This window comes from Pinus tabuliformis, chromosome 6, assembly GCF_031772625.1.
Source record: "Pinus tabuliformis cultivar Carrire ecotype Pingquan chromosome 6, CPIR1, whole genome shotgun sequence".
Taxonomy (NCBI): Eukaryota; Viridiplantae; Streptophyta; class Pinopsida; order Pinales; family Pinaceae; genus Pinus; species Pinus tabuliformis.
Window position 1 is genome coordinate 280,433,766 of NC_142292.1, and position 25,628 is coordinate 280,459,393.

Sequence of the window (25,628 nt, forward strand, 5' to 3'; positions counted from 1 at the left end):
ATGCATTAATTTGGAATTGCAGCCACTGGTCCCATAGGTAGAGGCCATAAGATTTGGCCGGCTGCCTGCATTGTAGAGCATCCATAGCCCAACTGGCCATGCAGGCTAGTTGTGCCTCTTTTTCTTGCAACTGTTGTTTGAGAGCTTGTATCTCTATATTTGCTTGCAATTCCCTTTCCTGTAGTTGCTGGTTTAGTTCCTCAAGACAAGCTTGCATTCCTTCTTTGCCTTGAGGTTCTGTTGTAGTGTCTTCTGATGTTGTGCCCCTTTCTTTCCCTTGTTCCTGTAGCTACAATTTGAGCTTCTCATTCTCTTCCTGTAGAAATACTCGCTGGCAGTTTCCCACGTGTTTTGCCATAGCTAATTCTCTTCTTGCCTCCTTGAGTTGTTCCTCCAAGCGGCCTATATCTGCTACTCCTTTAGATTTAGCTATCCTCATCCATGTGTGGGTCCGCACTCTTTCTTCCTCCAGTGCAAAGAAAAGCGGCACTGTGAATTATTGTGGAATAATTTTCCCAGCCTCCAAAAAGTTATAATAAGAGCTCAAGCTAGGCTGGGGGTAGGCTCCATAATGTGCTCTACCTCTTCTTCCCTTTGTGGTGAGGTGGCTGCCTCCCCCTCCATTCTTTCGGTCTCCTTGAGCCTGGCTAATGTTTCCTGTAGAATTGCTTCAGCATCCTGTAGAGGGGTTTTTGAAGCTGACCTTTCCATTCTCTCCCTCCAGGTAGTTGTCTTCGGGCTCCTTCGCTCATAAGTGACTGATACTTTGGAGGGGGACTTCTCCTTTGGCGAGGTAGGGTGTCTTCAATGGTAATTGGGTCTTTAGATGGAGGTTGGGGCCTGCCGGTTTTAATTCTTACACTCCTCCTTGCTTTGAAATACATAGGAGTCTCCCTATTTCATTTTTCCTTTGGCTTGGGAGAGGTACCTAGGGTGTCCAGCACAACTGCTGCCTCCCTAGCAAGAATTTCGGTTGTTTTCTCCTTCTATTTTCCTTTCTCAGGGCTTCCTGTAGAAAGCCCTGTAGTGGCTGATTTCTGGCTTCCTGTAGAAGCCGTTTTTAACTTTCCTGTAGAAACAGACAGCACCGCTTTAGCCTGCTTGGCTGAGGGTGCTTTTTCTTTCAACTTTGTTGAGGCTGCCTTAGAGGTGCCCTCACTGACATGGACTTTTTCTGTCCTTTCCACCCTGCTCTGTAGTCTTTTCTCCCTGGGTGTTAGTGTGGTTTTATCACCCTCTGTTTTGGCAGCTTGGTTTTTCTCTTGTTTTCCCTTTTATTCTTTCTTTGGTGGTTTGGCCATGGTTTCATGGCCTTTACCTTTCTTCTCTACTTGAATGGATTCCTTCTCCTCGCTGCTGGAGGAGGTGAGCTCCGCGGCCAACACTCGGATGTCATCATCCTTAGTGAAATTTCGAAAGGTTTCCCAGGAGAGAGGGACGGTGTACGTGTGGAGTGCATCTTCCACGAGGAGCTTAATGAGCCCATGATGGGCTATCTGGTTTAGCATTCCCTCTCTCAATTTGGTGGCACACTCAGTCATGGACTACAGGAGGAAGTAAGGAATGCTCAACTTTTTCTCTGAGGGTAGGTCCATTTGGTGCCTAAGTTCTGTGAGCAACCGGAAGTGATATCCATACGCGATGTTGAATCGCCCCTTGCACGTGATATACTTCATAATCTGGAGGCTGACCTCACTCCAGAATGGTTGTAGGCTAGTTCTTTGAACTCCATTCTTGTCTTTTGAGAATTGATCCTCTGGTAAAAAGAAATCCTTCTTAGCTTTCTGACCCAGTTTTCTTTCCTCTTTATCCCAAGGTACCCCCATCGGTAGATTAGTGACTCTGCTAATGAACTGTGGGGTGAGTCTGAGGGTCAATCCTCTGAAGTTGACAATGGCCAACGTCTTTGACTTTGGCTGCAAGGATCGCAGGAATTCTTCTGCAACCTCGTCATCGTGACCTTGAAGCTTGTCACAGAATGACATCCATCGTGCACGAGAAAATAGGTCCACCACCTCAGGGGTTTCCCGTAGCTTCTTTGAGTCTGTAGGCTCTTTTCTAATGAACCCACCCAGCATGGTAAAAGCTTGCTGTGTTGGCCTGAGCTTGCTTGCGCGTATACAAAAGTGGAGCTTTGGGATTTCCTTAGACAGAGCGCAAAGCTATGCCTCTATTATGCACACAGTTTATAAAATTCACAACTGTCTACGGGTGAGCCTTGACAGTGGCTCAATTATGAACCAAACCCTAGAGAAAATCCTGCATACACACTACGACGACAATTCTCATGCAGCAATAAGAAGACGCTTGAAAATTCATGCACAGACTATAATTCACGGTTTCCTACCCCTTTAATACGTTGACTTCACCACCTTTCGAACCAATTGCATGGGAGGACTATGTTCAGGCTTACCTCATTCTAGAATTTCCACCTTCGACATGAATAGTTCAATTTCCTCCGTAATCGTTGAGCTTCCTGTAGCGCAGCTTCCAGTAGAAGTCGTGCACGGGTTGTGGGAAGCACTTCAGTGGTTCTGGGCCTTCTGTGCAGCAACAGGACGTTGGAACAGGCCGAGAACTCAAAGTAACAGCCTTCAGAAAATTTAGGATGTGTACTCGGCTGCAAAGCGGTTGAGAATAAATGAGTGCAGTGCATCATACATGATCTAGCCGGTGGATTTGAATTTCTACGGAATTCGTGGCGCGGGGGTGAGCTGTCCCCATCAGCCCGTTGGCCGACGTCACCTACTATCATTCCGTTGCATGTCTGCCTAATCGCCGAATCATTCCTTGTATATCTACCGTCACCACTCCTGTTAGATCGCCGCTTCTCTCCAACTGGACGCTTCCCACGTGTCCATTTCCGGTCTCGTCAACACAACTAAAGCTTTTTGGATCGGACGAGGCCGTCGGGCTGGTTGTGGTGGCCAGTTGAATGGCTACCCGTCTTGTTCAATCCATTCATTTTCATATTTACACACATTTTAGAGCATCATTCATGTAATTTGACGAAACAGGGTGAGGCACCTACCTGTGCGGCCGTGGACGTGATTTTTCTCATGCTTCAGGACAAGGGGTGACAGACCCGCTTGCTGCCGCTTCGTGCACAGGAATGGGAGCTCCTTTTCACTGACTGCTGTTGGTTACGAGACCGGTTGCCTGGCTGTGGCTGGTGCATGCGCCGGCTTCATGAGTTGCAGGTATCTTCATGGTGTGTGCTCTAGCCGGATCAACTGCTATAGGATTCCTGTAGGATGTCCTGTAGTCGTTTCTCCTCCTAGGGTGCATGCCAAAATGGTGGAGTCACGTTCATAGGTACAGGGTCCTTGGATCACCTTGACAGGTAGTGCATTGGGCCTCTCCATGCTTTATTTTCCATTTGAAAATTATTTCTTCTGAGAATCCAACATTCTGGTATGACTGTGCAGGTATTTCAATCGTATGGCAGCAATGGTGGTGGAAGGAGGCGACAACAGTGGGTGATGGATAAAAACATTGGTTGCATGCCTTCTTATTGGGCTTCGAGCTTCAAATTCTTCTACATAGTCGGTCCTGGCCTGTCCAAAGATTCTACAGGAAGTTTCCTGTAGAAATACAGAACTTCCTGTAGCTTCCTGTAGAAGGCTAAACTATGACTAGATCGTGCCCAGACCTTGGAAGAGATGAGTGTTTATGGAGCGAGTGCTGGTGAGGTCACCTGGTAGCATGGTAGGGACCCTTTTCCTTGAGTTGAGAGGCCTCCTTTTTTTGCATGGAATACCTGCAACCTGCATTAATTTTCAAAGCCTGAGCCTGTTTTTCTGTTTCTGCCTCCTTCTTTTTCTTTTCTTTTCTTTTTTCTTTGTTTTTTTTTTTTTTTTTTTTTTTTTTGAGACAGGAGGGGTGCCTCAATGAGGTTTTCACCCCTACTATCTGCCTTGGGCGCCTCAAAGAGGTTTTCACCCAAGGGTCTTTTTTTTTTATTCCAATTTTTCAGAGAGACAGCAGGGGCACCTCAATGAGGTTTTCACCCCTACCATCTGCCTTGGGAGCCTCAGAAAGGTTTTCACCCAAGGATCTTTTTATTATTATTATTTTATTTATTTATTTATTTATTTTATGATGCTCAGGGTATGCTAAAAACAGAGGCAGAACCCTTCTCTATGACCAGCACTGATTTTTCCACAGTTTTGATGAACTCTTGCCTCGAAAGAGGTTTCCTGTAGATCTTTAGTCGATGCCCATTGACGAGCATGGGGATGGCTTCCTCATTAGTGGTCCGAATAAGAACAGCCCCATTATCATTACACTTCTCCACTGCATATGGTCCTAGCCATCTTGTCCTCAGCTTCCCCTTGAAATCCTTGTGTCTGGAATCATACAACAGTGCCCAATCTCCTGGTTGGAATTGCTTATCATTGAGGTGCCAGTCATGCCATATCTTCCTCTGAAGTTGAACCACTTCTGAGTGGAGAAGGGCCTGCATTCGGTGTTCATCTAGCCCATTCAACTGCAGTAACCTTTCTTGGTGGGCATGGCTGAGATCTAGGTCCAGCTGAGCTGCCATCCTCAATGTGTTGTACTCGAACTCAATTGAAAGCAAAGCTCTCTTCCCATAGACCAGTTCATAAGGTGTGAAGCCGGTTGTGGTCTTCCAAGTGGTGTTGTAAGCCTAGGTGGCCTCAACCAGGCAATTTTCCAATCCTTTCTGTTGCTGCTCACCACCTTAGTCAAAATCCCTTCTAATGCTCTATTGGTGACTTCCACCTGCCCATTTGCTTGAGGATGATAGGGGTTGGAAGTCCTATGCTTGATCTTGTGATGAGCAAGCAAGTCTTCAATTAAGTTGGAGGTGAACTGGCTCCCTTGATCGGTGACTAACTCTCTTGGGTAGCCAAATTTTTAGAAGATGTTTTCTCGTAAAAACTCAGCCACCTTCTCTTCTGTCGCTGCTTTGATTGCCTTGGTTTCTGCCGACTTTGTCAGATAGTCTGTGCACACAATGAGGTAAGACCTTTGCCTTGAAGGAGGGTTGATAGGACCCACAAAATCCATACCCCACTTCTCAAATGGTTCAAGAGTCACTTGAGGTTGGAGAGGAATTTCTTCCCTTGGGGTCGGCTTCCCCATTGTTTGGCATCGGTCACATTGGCTGATATATCTCTTGACATCTTGATGAAGCGTGGGCCAATAATAGCCTGCCTGTAGAATTTTGAAGGCAGTCCTCTTGGCTACAAAATTTCCTCCACAAGGCCCACCATGACAGGTTAGGAGGATGTCAAAGACTTCCTCCTCCCTTACACAACGCCTTAAGATCTGATCGAGGCCAAGTTTGAATAGGTTGCCCCCGATCCAAGTGAATGAGGCACTCTTCCTTACAATTCTGCTTTTCTCTTTTGAAGATAGATGCTGTTATAGACATTTTTGTGCCTTACAGCATTGATCATGAAATGTCCATAATCTAAGGGATCCAAAGTCCCTAAACATGTTGTTCCTACCCCTAGAGGAACAAGGCTAACAAACCACAACAATTCACAGAAGTTCTCCACCTGAAACTGCTCAAAAACAAGTCAATTCAGGATCATGTCAACTGCTCCATTGACCATCTGCGCTGAATGTCAGTGGCTCCACTGTCTACCTACGTTGAATGTCAACTCCAACACTAGCTACCTGCGCTGAGCGAGTTTGGACATGTGGCAGACTCATTCCTCAAGGTGTCAGAAGCCAGGAAGCTTCCAAAATGACACTTGCCTCAGGGAATTCGACTGGTGATGAGTAAGAGGTTCCAAATATCCAAGTGGAAGCAAGAACCTCCAAGTGGACTCAAGAACTGATAGAGGGAGAGGACACTAGTCAGATCTCAAGTTGACTCATCCTCTCTCCAAACATCTATATATGGATCTCTCCTCCATGAGATCTAGAGGCTGGAATTTTGTTATTGCAAAGAATTGTTGTTGGTTTGAGACTGGAACTATTGGGTACTTAATGCTTTGAAGGGGCTGAAGATAGGAATTCCATTTGCTAGGAAGGAGATGCTGGATTGGAGCCCTCTAGGTTTTATCTCTTCCTGAACCTTGTTATTCATCAATAAAGCTATCTTGGTTTCTCCTATATGCTGATGTTTTCTTGATGTATGATTCCATTAGTGTATTTGATTTGTTTCTAATCCTGAATCATTTATGAATATGTATATTTGCCTTTGTGTTGTGTTCTTCTCTTGTCGCAAGTAGCTGTTCTCTTGTGATCTCGCAGGAATCAAGTAGCTGTTCTCTTGGGCGAGCGAGGAGGCAAGTAGCTGTGAACACCCAAAGGGAAGAGGATCTGGATCGAGGGACAAACGGAAGACACCGGTAAGTCTACTGATCTCTCTTCTTTCACATTTCATAAAGGAAGAAACCAGTATAGCTGTACTCGTTTGTTGCTAAGGCACTGTCACACCTTAGGTGGATAGGATCGTCCTACATAGGCATTTTTCCCCACAACAAATTGGCGACTCCGCTGGGGGAGATTTTTTTAGTCATTTTGTTTGTGTTTCTATCATTTGTTTGCATCATAGACTTGACAGCAACAGTCGAATTGCATCTTTCCCGGATGCAAAGTAGAAAGTTGTTGCTTTGATCCAATTGCTGGACTTGTCTATGATCTAAACAATGGATTCACAAATGATTTGATGATCCTTGTGATAGATCTTAGTAGCTTTCAAAGCATCCCTTTAGTTATACCTTGCTTGTGTTTCTGATTTGGCCTGAAACTATTGATTTTTGAGCAATTTGTGACCCAGAACCCAGGAGAAACGAGAGTTTCTCCTTCAGCGCAACTGTTGTGAAGGCAGTCTGCATTTCAACGCAGGTCCCGTGAAGGTTACCTGCGCTGAATGTCAAATCCTCAGTGTTGAGGTTGCGTTGAACCAGTTTGGCCTTGTGCAGCTGGGGTTCTCTGCTCTCTGTTGCCCTGTTTTGATCTCTGTTTTTTGCAGCCTTTAACCAGCATAGGTACCAGTCAGATAACTCCTTTTCTTTGCTTAGATTCTGCCTCCTTTTGTACAAAAAGACTGTGAGTGTTTTTATGTTTTTGTGGTGTCATTTACAGTTTTCCTTTGCATGAGTAAAATAGTCATCCTGTAGCCTTTGATTCATATCTGATTGATTGTGATCTTAGAAGAGAGTTCATTGGCTGTTTGCAGATTGATTATACATTTACTTTTGCTTATTGGTTTGAATTTGTCTCTTTTTAAGTGTCAAAACAAGTCTTTATTTCGAAAATCATTAAGTAGTGTAATCTCTTCTACCCTCTCTGATTTCGAAAAAGTGAACTTGTTTGTATTGATCATTTAAAAGCAAATTCAAAGTTGTACAAAAAGCTTTCTTTGTAGGCATCAATACTAAGAAAGCAGAAAACAAACACCTGCATTGTGCATTTGCATTTGATAAGTTTGCATGTTGGATTTAGGAAAAGTGCATTAGAGTGCGCTGATTGCTCTTTGAGAAAAGATGGTGTCTTTCTTTTCCCTTAGTAGCTAGGATTTTCAAAGTTGAAAAGATATAAAGCTTGCTTATCATCTTTAGACTGCATTTAGGAATTTGTATCATACATCTCGTGGTGAACCTTGAAAGGCAAACTTTAAAAAGATCAACCTAAAATAAACTGAATGAACCTAACAACGCTTTGTAACATAACGCACAACATAGAGGTCTAGGCTAGAGACGTGTTCCGGCGTCGTTAAGCCTAGTGACTGTCGATCTCGTGGAAGGTGGGTGATTCCTCCTGAGGGACGATAGCGCTAGTACGGATTGTGCTCCCACGTACCGTCGCGTATATATTGGGAGACCCCTATAGGCATAAATCCTTTATCCTTAGGAAGCCGTGTCGGCCGCCCTACTGATCGCAATGCAGTGAACACAGAATTCACGAAGATTGACCGCCCGTACCCTAAAAAGTATTCTGCGGTTTTGCGAAAAGTTTGGCACACCCTCTGCCTAGAACTCCAGAGCAGTTCCTTTTGGCCTTTTTTAGACTCTATAACAGAAAAAGTCCATCCGAGCATTTGTCACTTCGGGCTCATTAAAACATCAAAGGAGACTAGAGTCATCTTTAGCTTTTTCTCGACTCTTTAAAAGTGAAAAAGCAAGTTGTGTCTAAAGCGTCGTTAAAATTTATTTTAAGCAGGACAATCACTCTTTATTCCTGCGTTGATCTTTAGGTTAGAAAAATGGAGCACACCAACCAAGGAATTCCCCTTGGTGGTAATCCTAGTCCCTTCTCCTATTGGGGAGATGTTGGTGCGCCCCACATGGCCACATTGTCGCTTCCAGGACTGACAATTGGTCTGCCAGTTTGGCTCTTTTCAACCAATGTCATTCAGAACACCACAATTCCTGAACAGTCGAGTCAACAGTTAGACCAGACCAGAGTTGCCCACCAGCCTTCTACTTCATCTTCCTCTCCTCCTTCCTCTTCGCTTGACGGAACTGGTAAAACCAAAAACCGAGTTCCTAAGGAGAAGAAGGAAAAGAAGAAGAAAGAGAAGAAGAAGAAGGAGCCAAAGGCGACTGGGGGCAAACAAGTGTCGTATGACAAAAATCCACACACAGCACTGACAAGGCCTAAATCGCCATGTGTTATATGCAAGGGAGACCATTTCCACAGAGATTGTCCCTGTATCCCTCGAATACTTAGGGACTGGTCTCCCCGTCTGCACAATTCGGTAGCATCAACCTCTGATAGTCATGTTGACTGCTCACCGTCAACTAGTGAAAGTGAAGCCACAGGACAGAGAAGAATTGCTAAATTTCCCTGTAAACTGTGTGAAGGCGATCACGCCATCCACTGTTGTCCCTTCTTAGACGAGGCGAAAAGAGTTTTGGAAGATCGCCCGATTTTACGAGCGCAACTTCCTCCTGGATATCAAAAACTCCTGCCAAGTCCTTCACTGGTTGAGAATCCGGCCGGCCTGCTCAGGTGGTCAGCCGAAGCACCTATCGTTGAAGATGAACCGTCTGGATCCATGCCTGACGAAAGTCAAAAGGTTGATACGGCAGTTGACCCGGTTTTGCCTTCAGAGGCTCTATCTTCGAATGATACCATCACAGAGGAGAATAAAGACGACACCGTCTAAATTCTCTTCATCAACACTGACTCTGATGAGCATGGGGGAAATGCCCCCATTCCTTTATCGCAGGAAGGAAGTTCGTCAGAGCGATACCCGGCCGTTTATTCGGTCCCACCACCAAGCAACCTGGTTGTGTCCTTTGATTGGAACCAACTAGGCAGACCCCGGTTGCCAGCCAGCATACCGTTCAGGATTATCGTTCAAATATACAGAATGGTAATGGCTGGCACTATCATTGATGAGGGGGCATCTGTGAGTATCCTTTCCTCTATTGCTTGGAAAGCGCTTGGTTCGCCAGCGCTTTTACCTGAAATGAGAAATCTATCAGGCTTTGATAAAGGAACCAGTCGACCTTTAGGGATCCTCCCCAATGTGCCCATTACATTGAAAGGGAAGACCGTTCAAATGAACGTGATGGTCGTTCAAGGACCCTTGGATTATAACCTACTCCTTGGACGAGACTATATATATTGCATGGGAGCCATTGTCTCCTCACTCTTTAGAGTAATGTGTTTTCCGCATGAAGGAAGAGTGGTCAAGCTCGTGGACCAGCTTTCATTCCCCGGATCACGCATCGCAAATAGTCATATACCATCCCTAAATGGTCTATTCACGCAAGAAGTGTCTCAACCCACGGCCCGTCCTCCTGATGAGCGCGAGTAATCTGGGAGGATATGACTGGAACCCAGGGGGCATGCGTCCTGGTCTGTTTCGGCAGGGAAACTTTGGGTATAGAATAGGTTTCCGCGGGAGAATATGACTAGTCCGTACCCCGTCCATCTAGGAAGAGGGTTGCTCTAGAATAAGATTCTTTTGTCAAAGTTATGTGAGTGAAATAAACTATTTTTCACTCACCTTTGTCTATTTCGGTAGACATTGCCGAAGAAGTGTTTTGTTTAAACTACTAACGAAACAATCTTTGGGTAACCTGAAAGAGGTAAGCCTCTCTCGTTAAAACAAATGTTTTGGCGGAAGTGAAGTAGAGGTAACCTTGAAACTCTGTTTTATACCTGGGGGCATGCAAACCTTTTGGAGTGCAAGCAAAGAATGATTATTTATCTGTTTTTTGGATTAGTCGTTTCCTAACTTGCATAAAGAAAGGATGTGGGGCAAAATCTAAATGTTGCCGTTTTATATGGGACTCTCTTATCATATGACTGGTATATCGAGCAGTTTTAGCATAAAGTTCATGCTCGTTAAAAAATAAACGCAAGATCCGAGCAGTTTTAGCACATAGTTCATGCTCGTTAAAAAATAAACATAAGATTGAGCAGTGTTTTGGCGCATTCAAGCTCATTAAAAAATGAACCTATTCCGGTAAATAACCATTGTGTATGTAACCTTATCTGCCATAAAAGCCTTGGTCGTGTTTGCACCATCACCTCCACTTTTCATTTGGCCGATCGTTCACCTCCATATGATTGTTTACCCATTTTGAGGAACAGCTACAAAGAGTGATTTCACCTAGCCATCCTTGTGACACTGCCGTGATTGGAAAATTCCAACCTGTACCTGGAATCAGCTGTTATCCCTGTTTATCACTCGTTCCTCAAAAGACGAGTCTTATTTAAGCTCTTTTCAACTGACTCGTAAAATATGAAAAGATTGCCGAGTTTTGGCCTTCCAGCTCGTTAAAGCGACCGGAAGAGCTATCCCTCCTCTAGATTTTAATCTTTTTGGACCTGAGGGATTATTGCACAAAAAGATCAAGCGCTTGTTTTGTTCGGCTCGTTAAAACTATCGAAAACTCATCCCTTGTGTATTGTTTTATACTTTTTCAGACTTAAGGGATTAGATGACGAAAAAGGAATTTTGGAGTTGACTTTATGTATCTTTTCAGACTCTCTAAAAATGAAAAGGATCGAGTTATCCTTGTCGTTAGACTCGTTAAAATCATTAAATAGCGACAAACTTGTCTTTAGACGAGAACGAGTTTCACTATCGCTAGGCTCGTTAAAACATAGCGATGGGCTTGCCCGAAGCGCAGGTTATAGAACAAGCATATGTTATCCTCCTCAAGCTTGACAAAAATAAAGAGGTACTAGTCAGCAATGACTGGGGAAAAATTGGGAGAAACTAAAGAAAACTTTGATGGTAGCAAGTCGCTCTTGAACATGACACTTTTCTTCCATACCACAATCGGGTTGGGTTGTTTCATTCACCGGTCACATCCATGGTCTCACCATACCATCCATATTTGGGGTAATGCTACCGATCCATCGTATCAGTGTCGCCATATGTTCAAGAGAAGTCGTTCAGAAAGAGTCAACCGGGTCCCATCCACTGCCATACATTATCCTTCATCCATTCATGACCGCCACCCTGAATCATATGTCACAGATCGTTTTCACCTCCATTAAAATCATTAGCTCCGTTCCGTGTCACTGATGTGGGATTCATTAAGGCCCTCCTTTGACGGATCGTTTCTTGTCGACATCAGCTCATTATCCAAGAAGTGGATCTAGGAACAACCCCTTCAGTACTTTGAAGCTTGCATGCCACAATGGCAAGTTTCTCACTTCTGGCAACAAGTATACATCAATGACCTTCGACCGAAAGATTTTGCGTGGTGTTCGATGCCAAGTCCTTTATTCACACAACGTGAATTGTATTGCAGTACCTTGAGGGTCATTATTATTATCGGTGATTCCTCTCGCGCTTGTTAACGGTTTACATCATTGACCGGTAATCAAGCGATGTCTTTCCATGTTCGACTTCAGAACAATTCTCACATGGATCAACTTGTACTTAGAGTGAAGATCAAACGAGTTTGAAGACCCCGAATCTAGTTTCATCCATCCGGGCTGCAATATATATTCAGGAAAGATAAAGACATTGACATGTACATCATTGCAGCAGATAATCATCCTACTCAAAGGATGATAATTTCATCAAAATTATCAGTCTATCATCAGACGATTGTCTGTTCTATGTACAGAAAAATGAATTTATAAAGCTGAGCATGGGAATGCCCGCCTCAGCTAGATCATGAAAGCAGTATGAAAAATAATGTATTGTATTGTATTGTATTACAGGTCTCCTCCCAGCATTGGATGAACTTCGGATCCCCCTGATAAAGCATTTCACCCGATAAACAGCCTCATACTTTAGGGGGCAACTGTTATAGAAATTTTTGTGCCTTACAGCATTGAGCATGAAATGTCCATAATCTAAGGGATCCAAAGTCCCTAAACATGTTGTTCCTACCCCTAGAGGAACAAGGCTAACAAACCACAGCAATTCACAGAAGTTCTCCACCTGAAACTGCTCAAAAACAAGTCAATTCAGGATCATGTCAACTGCTCCATTGACCATCTACGCTGAATGTCAGTGGCTCCACTGTCTACCTGTGTTGAATGTCAACTCCAACACTAGCTACCTGCGCTGAGCGAGTTTGGACATGTGGCAGACTCATTCCTCAAGGTGTCAGAAGCCAGGAAGCTTCCAAAATGACACTTGCCTCAGGGAATTCGACTGGTGATGAGTAAGAGGTTCCAAATCTCCAAGTGGAAGCAAGAACCTCCAAGTGGACTCAAGAACTGATAGAGGGAGAGGACACTAGTCAGATCTCAAGCTGACTCATCCTCTCTCCAAACATCTATATATGGATCTCTCCTCCATGAGATCTAGAGGCTGGAATTTTGTTATTGCAAAGAATTGTTGTTGGTTTGAGACTGGAACTATTGGATGCTTAATGCTTTGAAGGGGCTGAAGATATGAATTCCATTTGCTGGGAAGGAGATGCTGGATTGGAGCCCTCTGGGTTGTATCTCTTCCTGAACCTTGTTATTCATCAATAAAGCTATCTTGGTTTCTCCCATATGCTGATGTTTTCTTGATGTATGATTGCATTAATGTATTTGATTTGTTTCTAATCTTGAATCATTTATGAATATGTATATTTTCCTTTGTGTTGTGTTCTTCTCTTGTCGCAAGTAGCTGTTCTCTTGTGATCTCGCAGGAATCAAGTAGTTGTTCTCTTGGGTGAGCGAGGAGGCAAGTAGCTGTGAACACCCAAAGGGAAGAGGATCTGGATCGAGGGACAAACGGAAGACACCGGTAAGTCTACTGATCTCTCTTCTTTCACATTTCATAAAGGAAGAAACCAGTATAGCTGTACTCGTTTGTTGCTAAGGCACTGTCACACCTTAGGTGGATAGGATCGTCCTGCATAGGCATTTTTCCCCACAACAGATGCAGAGGGAACTGTGCTGAGACCAGATAGTTTTCTATATCAGCAAACCATGGAGAGAGTACTGAGATAGCAAACAGATGTTCATCTGGCATCTGGTCGTCCACTATTCCATCTTCACCTGCAGGTAAATCCAGTCTAGACAAGAAGTCAACAACAACATTTTCTTTACCTGGTTTGTCAACGATAGTCAAATCAAACTGCTGCAATAGAATTAACCATCTAATAATATGAGCATTCACATCTAGTTTATTCATTAAATATCTAATTGCAGCATGATCAATATGTACAAATGTTTGATAGCCAGTGATGTAGTGTCGAAACTTGTTCAGGGCATGGACCACGGCCATGAACTCTTTCTCAGTTACAGTATAATTCAGTTCTACCTTGGATAAGTTTTTGCTGACAAAGTATATGGCATATGGGAGTTTTTGTTCAACTTGTCCTAAGGCTACCCCTATGGCTTTGTTTGAGGCATCAGTGTGGATGTGGAAAGGTAGGGCCCAGTTTGGACCTCTCAATATCGGGGCGGACACCAACTTATCCTTTAATTCATTCAGAGCCCTTTGACAGTCGTCCATCCATTTGAACTCAAGATCTTTTGCTAAGAGGCCAAACAGTGGCGAGGCTAGCTTACTGAAGTCTTTAATAAATCTTCTATAATATCCTGCTAAGCCTAAGAAACTCCGAACATCTTCTACCTTCTGAGGAGGTGGAACCTTTTTGATGAGAGCAATTTTATTAGGATCCACCTGCAATCCTTGGCGAGAAATGGTATGTCCTAGCACGGTTCCTTCGGTCATCAGGAATTCACATTTTTCAGGACTAAGGGACAGGTTCATCTCAATGCACTTGGTTAGAACTTCTCCCAGATTGGACAATGCTTCCTGGAAGTTGGACCCATAAGGAGTGAAGTCATCCATATAGATTTCCACCGAATCATGGACCAGCGCAGAGAAGATGCTCAATACTGCTCTTTGGAAAGTGGCAGGAGCGTTGCATAGCCCAAAGGGAAGGACTCGGTAAGCAAAGGTACCCCAAGGACAAGTGAAGGTGGTCTTATCTTGGTCTTCCGGGCTGATTAGGATCTGGTTATACCCATTGAACCCATCTAGGAAAGAGAAAACCTTCTTCCCCGCCAGTCCATCCAACACTTGATCTATGAAAGGCAGAGGAAAGTGGTCTTTATTGGTGGCTTTGTTCAGTTCTTGGTAGTCCACACAGATTCTCCACTTTCCATTTTTCTTGGGTACCAACACCGAAGGGGACACCCACTCGCTATCCGAGATGGGGTAGATGAATCCTGCATCCAACAGTTTTTGCAACTCTTCTTTGACAATATCCTTAAGGGCTGGATTCATTCTCCTCTGAGGTTGCCCGACCGGTTTACAGTCTTCTTTGATTTAGATATGATGGGTACAAACCAAAGGATGGACTACTTTCATCTCCTTATAGTTCCAAGCGAAAGCATCTAGATGACTGGCCAACAGACTATACAGCTCCTTTTCCTGGGAAGGAGATAGGGAGGAGCTGACCTTTAACATTCTCTCGGGGCCAAACTCCACATTTTTGACTCTAGGAGAGAGTGGATCGGTCACACAAAGGTCCACTAAGGTGCTGGCTTGAGTATCCTCCACCAATTTCTCTAAGGACAATGCACTAGGGGGTGGATTCTGAATCAAGGTCTCAATCAAATCATCCTCGGTTTGAGGACCTCCCCTGGTGGTTTCTAAGGTGCAAAAGGGTGCAGAGTACACCTCATCCTCTTCTCCTTCTTCCAACCAAAGTGGTAAGTCATGCTCTAATAGAGGTTGGGCAAGAGGGCATAGGACTAGCTGCTTGGACATAGGACCATTTTTGATGGTCATGTTTCCTGCTCGGCAGCTTATGTAAGCATCCGCAGTGGCTAACCAAGGTCTTCCCAAAATAAGGGGGTATCCAGTAAGCTTTTCCTTTGGTTGAAGAACCAAGAAGTCCGCAGGATACTCCCAAGAGTCAACAGAGACCAAGACATCCTCCACAATCCCTTTGGGAGTCACGGTGGAGTGATCTGCCAACTGCAGGATCGTCGAGGTCTTCCTTAAGGAACCTTGAAGGTTGAGTTTGAGCATGGTATCCCTGGTCATCACATTAATGGCAGCCCCTAAATCAATCAAAGTGTGGGGTATGATGGTGCCATTGATGTGGACATCAACTACAGGACTCCCAGGATCCAAATACTTTGGACAGATTACTTGCCCCAACATAAGATCAGACAGTTGTCCTATGACATTGATGGTTGAGGCATCTCTTTTTCACCTGCCTGGGTGCTTGAAACACTTTTCCTTAACCAATTTGTTGTATATCGGTACATCTTTGATGGCTTGGAGAAGTGGTATTCTCACACACAACTGTTTGAGTTCTCCCAGAAGCTCATTCTCCTCTGGGTCGGGTTGTGTGGTGACTGTTAGTCTTTCAGGAAAGGGTGGAGTGGCCTTGGGTTCACTTTCCTGTTTATTTTCCTCATCCTCTGGGGGAGGAGGTTGGCGATATGGAAGAGTCTTCCCGGAGCACAGGTTGATCTCCTGGATCTCCACTGCATAGGTAGGGCATGTTGTTTCCCCGGTATATACCTGTTGGGCTTGTCGGTTGTTGGGATTCAGGTTCGTTTGAGTAGGCATTTGGGGTTGTCTTGGAGGAGCAGGAGGTAACGGTTGTGGTTGAGCTGGTGGTAGAGGCAAAATGGCGGGAGGAGTGTTGTACTGGGGCCTCCACCCCGGTTGAGGTGCATTCCACTAAGGCTGTGGTTGGACATGTGAGTGAAACGAATGAGTAGTGGGCTGAGTATGGTATTGAGGTGGGTAAGACCATGGTGGAGGCACAGACCAGGAAGGATGAGCAGGGGGACCCCAGGAAGGCATAGGAGCAGATTGGTTGGGGCTATAATAGGCTTGGGATGTCCCTTGCATCCCCTGTTGGTAAGGTCTAGGTCCATGTGGCCTCCTTTGGTTGAGGAAGTAGAGAGGTTCAGTGGTTGCCTCAGTTCCATGGTACATGGCCTTAAACCCAGGTAAGGTTGGGCATTGGTTTGTGGGGTGGTCCTCCTCACAAACAAAGCATACCTCTACCGAGTGTAATGGACACTCGTTCTTAGGGTGCTTCCTTGTACACCTAGGACAAAAGATAGCCAAAGCCCTCTCAGCTTCCTCTTTCTTTTGCTGGATTCAGAATGTATCAAGTTGCATGGCAATGGTCTGTCTCACCTCACTTTTGAGGTCCTCCAGCTGATTAACAAACTCATGCTTGGAGAAAGTAGCACTAGCTGAAAGGGGGTTTCCCCTACCTCTTTTCCGGGTTGCCCTAGAGTGGTTTCTAAACACAATCTTTATATCCTCATAAGGTAGTTGGTAAATATCTCCTCTAGCTAGCATGTGAAGGGTATCTAGAAGGTCTTCAGGGACTCCTCAGAGTAGGACCAACTTGAGAGATTCAGGGTCAAGTGTGCACCTGGCCCATTTATAACTAAGTTGGAACCTTTCCTTATAATCTTCTAAAGACTCATCATTTCCCATGGTCATCCAAAAGATCTCTCCCTTGGTTTCCTTGGACCTACAGTAGTCCCCGTATTTGGTATTGAAAGCTTGCTGCATCTGAGCCCAAGTGGTGATACTGTTTCTAGGTAAGCCCATGAACCAGCGTAATGCTGCATCCTTGAGGGTAGAGGGAAAGAGTTCCAGTTTTTGCTCATCTTCTGTATAGTCATAGGTTCGACAAAGGACAACAAACTCAAACAGGAAGGTATCAGGGTCTTCAGTAGTCAATCCATGGAAGTGAGGTAAAGCGGAGGGGCTTATGTTTTTCATTTTCATGTCTCCATTGGTCTCTCAGATGGGAAAGGCACCTTCTATTCTCTCATCTTCTCTTCCATTCTCAGCCATAGCTTCAGGTGGAGTGGTTTCTAACTCTTCTTCTGGTATAGGATCTTTGTATATCTCAGGAGGCTCACCTATAGGTTCTTCTGGATCACTGTCACCAAAGAAGAGAGAAGGGTGACTCAGTGAAGTGGTGGGCGCGTTGGGTAAGAATTTGCCGGTTTTATCTCTGTTCCTACGAGGCATGAAATGGAAAGGCTTTTGATTGCTTTTTTCTTTTTCTGCTTGTACCTGCAAAAATGAAATAGATTGAACTGCAACTAGCTATCTTGCTGAAATGAAAATGCGGAATTGAAATGAAAGCAGGAAATGGCTAATCTATTTTGCTCAAATGAAATTGCAGGAATGAAATGCTAGTCTACGCTTGCAAAATTGAAATTGCTAATCTACGCTTGCAGAATTGAAATTGCTAATCTACGCTTGCAGAATTGAAATGCTAATCTATGAAAGCAGGAAATGTCTATTTTACTTTTGCGGAAATGAAATTACAGGATGGAAATGAAATAAACTATCTAGCAGAAGGCGAGTGTAGGAAAATAGAAGAAAAGCAGCAATCACCAATACTCTGACGCTTCCCCGGCAATGGCGCCAAAAAGATGGTGCGCTCCAGTATTGTAGCAATAATGCTGCAACTCCTGGGACTCCCTTCTTTACTTTTATCAACTCGGTAGTTTGTAACAAACTTGGAAGTGACGGTGCTATATGCACAAGTACTAGCTCTTGCCGCAGCTGTCACTTGGTCAGCTGGCACAAGTCCGCTAGGGGCTTAAGCCAACTTCTATGAGCTCTTAGAAGAAGCTTTTTAACTGATGGATGGAAGATAACTCAAAGGAAGCTGATCTATTTGCAGAAAGAAAATGAAAGCCAAAAAGTAACATAAACCCTAGCAAACCCTAATTCCACCAGCTAGTCCTACTGATGCAGAGGAGAGAATGAAAACTATTGAAAGAGATGCCATTACTTCTATGAAGGTAAAATGCACATGTCTATGCTATCTCTATCTGAAGAACACATCTTTTTGTATTTTTGAATAAGTTATCAGAATTATCATGCATGTGCTTTTAACTGGCTTTCTACTGTGCAGGGGTGGATCAAGGAAGAGAAGTGCTTGGAAAAGGTTGGGAAGGCTCAAAGAAGGTCTAAGGAGTCCCTAACACCCTTCCAGAGAGTTTCAAAAAGTTTTGCTATCCAGCAACCTCACTTGTGAGCTTCTACAGGAAGTCTGCAGGGGTTCTACAAGATGTTTCAGGGATTTCTACAGGATGTTCAGGAATTTCTACAGGATGTTCTAAAATTGGATTTTGGAGGATGGGTGAGTGAAAGAGGATGCATGAATGGATAGAGAGGTAGGGTAGGGGTCTGGAATGACCCAGTGGCTGATGGATGAAGTGATGAGAGGATGTGGAAAGCTAACTTGACTTAAGGAAGGCTAAGGCAATGGAAGAGCAAGAAGGTAGGGTTACGTGGGCAGAATAGTAGTTGTGAGACAAGGAAGCTAACTAGGAGATGGAGCAACTGGCCTGGATGAAGCTTAGGTGGATGAGAGAAAGATGGATATGCCCTGCATGGTGTGTACTTAACCGAATCAACCAAGTCCTGCACATAATCAAAATCTCAGCTAATCTATCCTAACTGTCAACAAAACAAATGAACAGCAGCTTTATTTCTTAAAGAGAACCATGTACAACACTTAATCAAAGAAACATCTAAAAAGGTCTGAACGCATGACTAACTTCCACAAATGAAGACATTACACCAAAGATTGCATGGTCAAGCAAACTAGTGTTTTTGTTGGGTAGCACTGTTTCTGCAATTCCAGCCCCTGATCCAATAAGGGAGAGGTGAAACTGAGAGTGCAGGCAACCCTTTTTTCTGGAGCTTTATCAATTATTATCCTATCAATCTATGCTACACATCTGAAGCAATTCTATTCCTCAACAATGACCTATTTAACCAACACAACTAAATCTTGCTCAACAAAACCACGTTTCAAATGCAAAAAAGGAAAATCACAGTGCTGAAAGGAAAGATAACAATACAAAGAAGGAGACCCTAGGCTCTCAGGTTGGGCCCAACCCCGAGAGCTATGGCTCCTATAAAAAACTCAGAGCTGATATCAAATCTGACTACTTCCCATTATCAAAAAATAACCATAAGTCAAGAGTTATGCCAACAATGGCTACAAAAGAACAAAACAGAGCTAGCAGCACTGTAGTGCAAAATGTGCAAGAGTTTTTCAAAAGTCCTTTTCGAAGGCTGAGGCCTTAACATTTATACACCATGAGGCCCTAGATGGCCTCCTAAATCTATATGACTTGGCTGCCCAAACTGTGAGTGAACAGCTCCTTCCAAGAAATCTGTTTGGCTGCCTTCTAGATCTGGTTTTAGTGGCCTTTGGAGCTCGGAGTTGGGGGTGAAGATCCCGAGGGAGGCTATTTAATGCCATAGACAACCCCCCTACGAATCCTCAACCCAAGCTTGGCTATCTCCTAGCCCATGTCTACTCGATTTTGCTCCAACATGTGTCAAAAAATCCTGAAATGAGCACGTGTTAGCCACCTAGGAATAGTGAATACCCTTATTCGTACAAATGACATAAACATACTAAAAAATAATGGATAAGTTATGAAAAATGAAGGATTGAACAAGGGTAATTAGGCCAAATGAGCCCAAAATGTTACCAAATTTGGGGCTCATCAAGTATACTGATTACAGACAGCAAAACTCCTAAATAGAGCTGAAAAGAGTGAAGAAAAACCAAAGTCTGGAGGCAAAATTAGCCTTTTTTTATTAGTGCACCTATTACACAAGGATTCCAGTATGCATCCCACCTACAGCACATGGGAAGTATGATGCATACTAATATCCTTGAAGAGAGGGTGCGATGGTATAGTGCAAGACTTTTGATCCAGTTCTTGATCACAGTTTGCAGCACAGTTTAGGGATTTAGAACGAGCAAGTGATAATCAGTAAATAAATCACAGGGGTAGATCTAAGGAGGTTACTAGAGCCACCACAAGGGAAATTAGAGAGTTTGTAAATCGATTGTTCAGTTCATAAACAAAACCCGGAGATAGACTGAAGCAGCATTGATCTACTTTGCACTTGCTTAGCAAATGCAATTCGAAGGCTAGATGGCTTGACTTCAGGCTCCGTCTATAAGTTTATAAAGCAAACAAATATAGACAAACAAACAATCTATTTGCTCCCCAGCGAAGTCACCATTTTGTTATCGGGAAAACTAGTGTCTATGCAGAGCTGCTAGTCCCACTAAAACTGGTAGCTATCTTAGAAAAAAACTAACTAAAACTACTTTTGTTTTCCTTTATGCGAAGTAGATAAGAGGGGAACAAAGGAGACCAACCTCTATCTTGTGCTTGGTTCCTTGCTTGATTCCTCTCTCTTCTGATAGATCTTTGCCACTCGCTTCCTCGTCTACCTAGCTTCAAAGAGCACCTGTGGAATCAAAGCAGCATAACGCTATCCAAGAACAAAGATCTACTATCATAAACAATATAGGACCAGATATATATTGACCACACAAATGCATATATCATCAATCATACAAGAATGTGGAGGAAAACTTGAATAGCTTTATTAATATCAAGAATAGAAAAGAGGATTACAACCAATTGTTCTAACCCAACATCATCCTCTCAGCAAGAAAGCCCTTCTTCACCTCATGAAAAGCTTAGATCACCCAACACTATGATGTTACACTAAGAAACCAGCAGCACTTCCTTACAAGATACAAAATTCCAGCCTCTGGATCTCTGGGATGAGGGATCCATATATAGATGTTTGCAAAGGGGGGTGAGTCAGCTTCTGAGATTTGATTAGTGTCCTCTCTCTAATAGTTCTTGATTCCACTTGGAGATTGATGCTCTCTTACTCATCCCTGGGCGAATGCAGAGAGGCAAGTGTCATAGGAGAAGTTTCCGGAAGATTCCATGATCTTCCACCTCGCAAATTGGCTCTGCCATTTGTCCACTCTCGCCCATCGCACCCCATAGAAGGGCTTTTTAGTATGCATCACACGTCCATGTGCATTTAGGTGGGATGCAACGCACTTTGACCATGGAGCAGGATAGATGGTCTAGTTTTGACCCGTTTTGAGTAGGTTTTCATGGAGAACTTATGGGAGATGATGTAATCAGTTGACCTTGTTCTTTTAGGGGTTGGAACAACACTTTTAGGGAATTAGGAGCCCTCGGTTTATGGACATAATTGATTGGGGTTGCAGTGCCCAAAAATGTCCAGAACAAGTATACTGGAAGGAAAAGAAGAAAAACTACTTTTTTTTTTAACTTATCTCCTTATAAGTGTACTCAAATATGAAGTGTAGGCACTTGTTAGATGCAGAATTAAATTCCACATCCAACAAGTACCCATTCTGCATACGTTTGAGAAAACCCACACTGATAAAAATTGAAGATACATTAAAAATGTGTACTGAACATGTTTTTTATATGTATCTTGAATTTTTATCAATGTGGGTCTTCTCAAAAGTATGCATAATGGGTACTCGTTAGATACAATGACATTTAATTATGCATCCAATGAGTGTCTACACTTGAAATTTGAGTAATCCTATAAGGAGATAAGCAAAAAATACAATTGAAAAGATTAGTTTTCTTCTTTTCCCTCCAAAATTCATAATTCTTATTTTATTATTTTAACTATGATTTTATTATTTTTCCTTAAAAGGAAACTTGTAGGCTGAAATTTCCTCTAATACCAACCATTTCATGACACTTGTTGGATACAATGTTAATACTGAGAGGAAAGGTGAATCTGTACTAGGACTAATTTTAACATTTAATGCCAATTCTTACTTTCACATTAAAACTTGGAAATAATTATGTGTACAATCACCAACATATCATGTGTAGCAAATTAAATCACCACACATATACATACACACCAAAAGCATGAGAAGCAAGCACATATAACAAAGAGGATTTAACGTGGAAACCCGAAAGGGAAAATGACCAATCATTGTTTTATGATGTAAATATGAGATCCTACTCTATTAAATCAATCTTATGGTGAGCCACCACTCACAAGAAGCACGAACTCCCTTAGTTTATTTGCTAGCACCCACTAGCAAGAAGCACCAACTCCCTTCTTCTGTAGACACCTCATCAATTTACTAGAAGCACCATCTTGCATCTTCATCGATTTATTCAAGCACCCACTTGTAGGAGGAATCAAACTCCAAGCTCTATTTATATGCCCACTAGATGTAAGCTCCAACTCTTTGTTTTGTAGGCTCCAACCCACACTCAATAAGGAAAAATCTGCACTCTATAATGGCACTCACTTGGCTTGACTCCAACTCTTTGTTGGCCACGTATTGGCCCTGCGTTATGGAACTTATTATATTATAATTATGCTCTTTGTAATCACAAATTCTATGCCATCTATTCACTACAACAACATGACACACATTCTTACTTCCATTATTGGCCTTTTACACCTGATACACACTCAACAACTCTCAGACCATAGCCTTCAACACTTCAGCAGCATACTCGACATTTTCCCCTCAACCTTCTTAAAATTGACTCATCAGCTCTTAGCTTTGTTTGTTTCATAGGCTCTCTCAGCCTCTCTCAGTAATTCACTCTCACACAAAGCTCTCCACATAGCTCTACTTCCCACAATTCTCTATTGCAATACCCCAAATTCACTTTAGAAATCCATGGTTTTGTTCTTCTGTTAAACAAAGAATCAATGTGACTTTGTCATTCATACACTATTCAAGAGCATACTTCAACATGGTTTCCCATTCTAATGATACATTTTGTTCTCAATCACTACAACTAAATTAATGCAAAGAATGGGCTTTAAAGTGTTTTTCCATGCTAAGAATTAAATCTCAGTCTGACCTGCACACTCAAGGAGTTTATCTATTAACTTCAACATGGTTACCCATTCCTGCTCTTTAAGACCTATTGTATAGACATTATGATCAAGAAAAACTCACAAATCTTAAAATGTACTCCAACATGGCTTCTTTGAGCTAGGTCAACTCTTCAATACCCAGTTCTTGTTTCCATTTATTTCTTTCTGGCATGAGGAACATTCATGTATAACTTGATCTAATTTCTTTTTGTTTGAGACAGGCTCCATTAATTTACCCTACAAATTATGGTCCTTCATTGTCTTGATACACTTTTCTACATAATCGTGAATGACTAAAACTAAGTTGGATTGAACCTATTCCAAGTCCTCAATCCTTTATCTCTTTATTTCAAATGAACAAGTGTTGAGACTAGAGGGGAAAACATTAAGGCACTTAAAAATTATACTGCCCCAAGTATGGTGAATGGCCAACTTTGGCACAACTACAAACCATAGTGCATGGTAAAAAATAGATGTCAACTCATTTACTACTGATGGTTTAATGTGGAACCCCCCTTGAGTGGTTTTGGAGTATGGGGCAGTGCTACTTTGAATTTGGATCATCAATCACATGATCGATGGTTTCGGAAAATCGCCCAACATGGGACCTCTCTGGTCGTTAACTCGTGGAATGGCATAATCCCCCTAATTTTCTTTGATGAGATGGTGGGGACATGTGGAGTATGATGTATCCTTGAAAATTAGTGTGATTTAACTCCTTCACTCCACCAGGTGCTCCAAAAATTACCCTTTCCAACCAGTCAGCACTTGTTTCCCATCTTCATGTATCGAGTCCCTCTACTACATCACTCTACCAACTCCTAAGCATGCCTTTCAATGTAAGTCAGGATTTGGAGGTGTTAACAGGTTGGAATATTTCACGAATAGCTAGGCGATCTCCCCAATGTAGAAACTCAATTATACTCTAAATCGTTTGGTTTAGGGATCCCATCTTGTATGTATGCCCAACTGCTATCATGTTAGTTGAGATTTTCTTAGACAATAGAGACAATAAAGTTAGAGAAAAATAATACAAACAACATAATATTAAAGTATGAATCTCAAGAGAAATAATGTTAACAAAGCTTCAAGTCAAGCCAATGCTCATTATATATATAACTTAATCAACCAAGAATAAGTTTGTGCTTAATAACACCATGAAAGAATAACCAAGTGTACAATATGTAATCATGCGAAAATCATACACTCATCTATATGCACTAGAAGACACTCAAAGTCAGTGATCAACACATACAAAGGTTAAATTTTTAGCGGAAAGCACAATGAAGACCACAAAATAAAATCTTTGATAAGGTTCAAGTTAAAAAATTAAACCGTGCAGGTGCACCATTACTGGAAATTAACAGTCACGTGGTTATTTCTTTGATAGTCATGTGGTCACGAAAAATCCCAGTCAGCACCTCAAGGTGCAAAATTTCGTAAAGAACACTCCAACTCTGACATGATGGACTAGGAAATTTGAGCCTTGAGCCCCAAGAATCCTTAAATGCAAGGAGATGGTAGATATCATCTCATTTATGAGGTGAAAAACCACATTAATGATCCAAGGAGGGAAGTGGTCTCCAAGACATTCTATAAATGCAAGTTCATGGAAAGCCAAGAAACAACAAGAAGCAGAGCATTGTTATGCTACCAAAATTTCTCCCTAGCAATCAAGCATACCACTGAGAAGAGTATTCCATTATTGAGAGTGTTTTCTATATTTCTTTAAGAGAGAGAGAGAGAGAAAGAGAGAGATCTTGTAAGGAGATTGAGAAAGCGAATTCCTTGTTGAGAGTTTTTTAGCACCATTGTTCAAAAAATTATCTTCTAGTTTCTTGTATGCATCTATTGTAACTCTTCTACCATTAGCAATCAATAAAGAGTACCCTCTTCCTAACTTTTGGTGATTTGTTGACTTCATTAAGCTTGTTTATGTATTATTTAGTTTAGTTTGTAGTTTATGTTCCTGCGTGCATTGTTTCCATTACTTTCATTGCTTTTTCTATCGGTGTTTGTCCACTAACAACATCCAATTACGTGTATGATCCTTGTAGGTAAAAGCCAACTCCAAGGAAGGTGTCTTTGGTACTCAAAAGAAAAAGCCACACCATTACAAGATGGTGAATCCATTCTACATCGTTGTCCCCTCTGTACCATTCGGCCAAAAATATCATTTTCAAGCCCATTTCACTTTTCAAAGTACCCATCAAGTGCAATTTTCCGCATTTTTTTGGTTCATTTTGTTTAGCGCATTTCATTTTACACATGGTTTCAACAATATGTTTTCACTTGGGGTATTGGTTGTCGAAGTTGTTGTCGATGTTGTAGGTTCCCCACATTTTCTCAGCTAAATTAGTCCCCAACTGACAATCAACAGTTAAGGTATCATTCTCCACTCAGCATGATAGGATTCCTTGAAAGCTTTGCATATCTTGACATCATTTCTCTTAAATAAACCATAGGGTCCATCATCTCAACCACATTTACCACCACCTTCCACTTGCACATGTAAACATCCACATCGGTC